Here is a 3,740-nt window from a genome sequence, read left to right as displayed (position 1 = left end):
GATGTATAATTATTTTTACACAGTGTTGAATTTAATTTGTTAATATTTTGTTAATATTTTTACTTGTGAGCTCATGAGAGATATTGGTCTGTAGTTTTCTTTCCTTGTGATATGTTTGGTTTCAGTATTAGGGTAATGCTGGCCTCATAAAGGGAGTTAGAAAGTATTCCCTCTGCTTCAATTCTCTGAAAGAGATTGTGGAGAATTGTTATAATTTCTTTCTTAAATGTTTGGTAGGATTCATCTTCACACCCATCTGGGACTGGTTCTGTTTTGAAAGGTTATTAATTACTGATTCAATTATTTAAAATAGATGTAAACCTTTGTGTTTTTATTGAAGTATGATTTTTGGCAAATTATGTCTTTCAAAGAATTGGTCCATTTCATCTAGGTTATCAAATTTTTGAGCATATATTGTTCATACTCTTTCTTTCTTTTTCTTTTTTGTTCCTGGCTTTATTAAAACATAATAGACAATTAGTTGCTCGTATTTACATTGTACAGTTCAATGAGTTTTTTTCAATTATAGTTAGTATACAATACTATACCAGCTTCAGTTGTACAGCATAGCGATCAGAGATCCACATAACTTGCAAAGTGATCAACCCCACTAAATCTAGTACCCCACTTCTCCTTACATATTTATCACAACATTATTAACCGTCTTCCCCATGCTACACTCTACATCTCCATGTCTATTCTGCAACTATCTATTTGTACCTCTTAATCCCTTTGCTTTTTTACTGTCGCCCCCTTAATTGCCCCCCCCATCGAGTAGCCCTCAAAATATTCTCTGTATCGGTGAGTTTATTTCCACTTTTGTTGTTGCTTTTGTTTATTTTGTTCTTTAGGTTCCCACGTATGTGAAATCATGTGATATTTGTCTTTGTCTATCCAACCCATTTCATTCAGCACAATACCCTCTAGGTCCATCAAGCAATATCTTTCTTCATGCCTTCTTTTTATTCTGTGTGTATGTTTTAATCTGAAGTGAGTCTCTTGCAGGCAGCGTATGTAGGGATCTAGTTTTCTTATCCATTCAGCCACTCTATCTTTTGGTTGGAGTAATTAATTCTTTTATACTTGAGGTACTTATTGATAGGAATGTAGTTATTACCATTCTTTATTCATGTTTTTGATACATGTTTTTCTTCTTAAAGTCCCTCCAACATTTCTGGTAATAGTGTCTTTAGCTTATTTTTGTCTGAGAAGTTTTTTATCTGTCCTTACACTCTAGATGAAAGCTTTGGTGGATAAGGGATTCTTGGTTATAGATCCTGGGTTTTTATAAAATCAAATCTTTTGTGTCAAACCCTTCTGTTCTGCATAGTTTCTGTCAGTCTTATGGGTGCTCCCTTGTAGGCAACTAACTGCTTTTCTCTTGCTGCTTTTAAGATTCTCTCTTTGTATTTAACCTTTGGCATTTTAATTACAATGTGTCTTGCTGTGGGCCTCTTTGGCTTCATCTTTCTGGGGACTCTCTGAGCTTCCTGGGGTTGTATGTCTATTTCCTTCACCAGGTGAAGAAAGTTTTCTATCATTATTTCTTCAAAGAGCTCCTCAACGTCTTATTTTTCTTCAGATACTCCTATGACACTGATATTTTTACATTTAATAGTGTCCCATAGCTCTTTAAATTATTATTATAGCCTTGGCTTACTTTTTTCTTGCCATTCTGATTGAGTGTCCTTGCTTTCCCAACCTCTATATAGGTCATTTGATCCTCTTCTTTATCCATTCCGTTTATTTCATCTAATATACTCTTCATCTCAGATAATGTGTTCTTCATTTCTGACTGGTTCCCTTTTATAATTTCCATTTCCATATTTCTATTTTCATCTCTTTGCTAAATTTCTCACTGACTTCATCTACACTTCCCCTAAATTAATTGAGCATCTTTATAACCAGTGTTTTGAACTCTGCATCTGTGAGATTGCTTGATTCCATTATTCTGAGATCTCTGTTCTATTCTCATATGATTTCTGCTCCTTTGTTTTCCCATTTTGTCTGTCTTTCTGTGTCTCTTTCTATGTATCAAGCAAAGCTCCTAAGTCTGTCGGTCTTATTAGTATGGCTTTGTGTAGCAGGTGTCTAGTGGCACAGTGCTGAGAGGGGTTCAGCTGCAGATCAAGTTTAGCCCCAGCCTGTGCCCCCTCTGAGGCTACCTGTTAAGATTCAGCAAGCAATCCACAGATGCTGTGCTTATAGTTGCCTCAAAAAACCATACCAAAAAACGAGGCCCGGTGCCACCAGAGTGGAACGTGGAGCTGCTCAGCAAGGAGCACCTGACTCGCTGAGAATATACCTGGATATGACTTGGGTGGGGCTGCAAGTTCAGGGAGGCAGAGTTTTAGGAAATCCTCTGGGCTGAGCGACCTCTGTTATCTAATTTGATGATGTCTCAGCTATGGAGGCCCTGCGTCAGCACACTGGAAGTGGGTAGACTCAACAGAGGAACAATGGATACCAACAGCACTTCTTTCCAGGAGAGATCCTCACCTCCGGCCCTCGCTCCGACAACTCACTGTCCCCCTGTAAGTCCTTGGTGCCCTCCGCACAGCTGAACTGGTGCTGGTACTCAGAGCGAGCAGGTCCGTCACTCTGAAAGTCAACTCATGGACACAGCCTCTTTAAGAGGCATCTGCAGCTCCTGGCTGCCGCTGCCACAGCCTCTGTCACACTCAGCAGCTTGGGACCAGGAAGCTCTGTGTCTTTGTCCCCTCCTACCTTCTCCCGTTGCAGGGTGATTAATTATTTCTCTCCCTAGTTTTAGTGCTTTTCTTCATCTAGATCTCAGGTGATTTTCCTTGCTGTTTGCTTTGTGTCTCTGTCACAACTTTATATTGGTTGCAACAGGGATAAACAAAGCCTTTATCTATGTCATTTTTCCCTCATACTATTTCTTTACTAATTCCCTTAATGTCCATAGGATCTGTAGTGATACCTTGCTTTCATTTCTGATATTAGTAATTTGTGTCCTCTCTCTTTTTTCTTAATTAGCATGGATAGAGTCAAATAAATTTTATTGATCTTTTCAAAGAACCAGTTTTTGGCTTCATTGATTTTTATCTCTTAATTTCCTATTTTCAATTTTATTGATTTCTCTTCTAATTATTATCTAATTATCTAATTTTTCTTTTGTTACTTTGGATTTAATTTGCTCTCTTTTTACTAGCTTTAAGGTGGAAACATAGATTATTGATTTTAGATTTGTTTTCTAATCATTCAATGCTATAAATTTCCTTCTAAGAGACTGCTTTTATTGCATCTTTATTAAAACAACTTTTAATAAGCAGTTTTTTTTCATTTTAATTTAGTTCAAAATATTATTTTAAATTTTTCCTGAGAGTTCTTCTTTGATCCCTGTGCTATTTAGAAGTGTGTTGTTTAATTTCCATGTATTTGGGGATTTTATACTTATGTTATTGATTTCTAGTTTAAATTCCTTGTGATCCTAGAGCAGACATTGTATAATTTCTTTTCTTTTAAATTTGGTAAGGTACATTTTATGGCTCAGAATGAGGTCTATCTTGGTGAGTGTTCTGTGTGAGTTTAAGAAGAGTGTTCATGTGTAACCTGCTGTTGTTGAATGAAGAATTTTTAAAGCATCATCTACAATCTCCAGTTTTTGTTTTTTTTAAAGTGAAGCCAAAACAAAGTTGTTTATAAAATAAGATAAGTGCAGAATTCTATGTTTTTAGATTTCTTAGTTAATCTGTTAAAATAACCTTTAAAAAATA

Source organism: Pteropus medius, unplaced genomic scaffold, assembly GCF_902729225.1.
Source record: "Pteropus medius unplaced genomic scaffold, Ma_sr-lr_union100, whole genome shotgun sequence".
NCBI classification, from domain to species: Eukaryota; Metazoa; Chordata; class Mammalia; order Chiroptera; family Pteropodidae; genus Pteropus; species Pteropus medius.
This window is presented reverse-complemented; position numbering follows the sequence as displayed.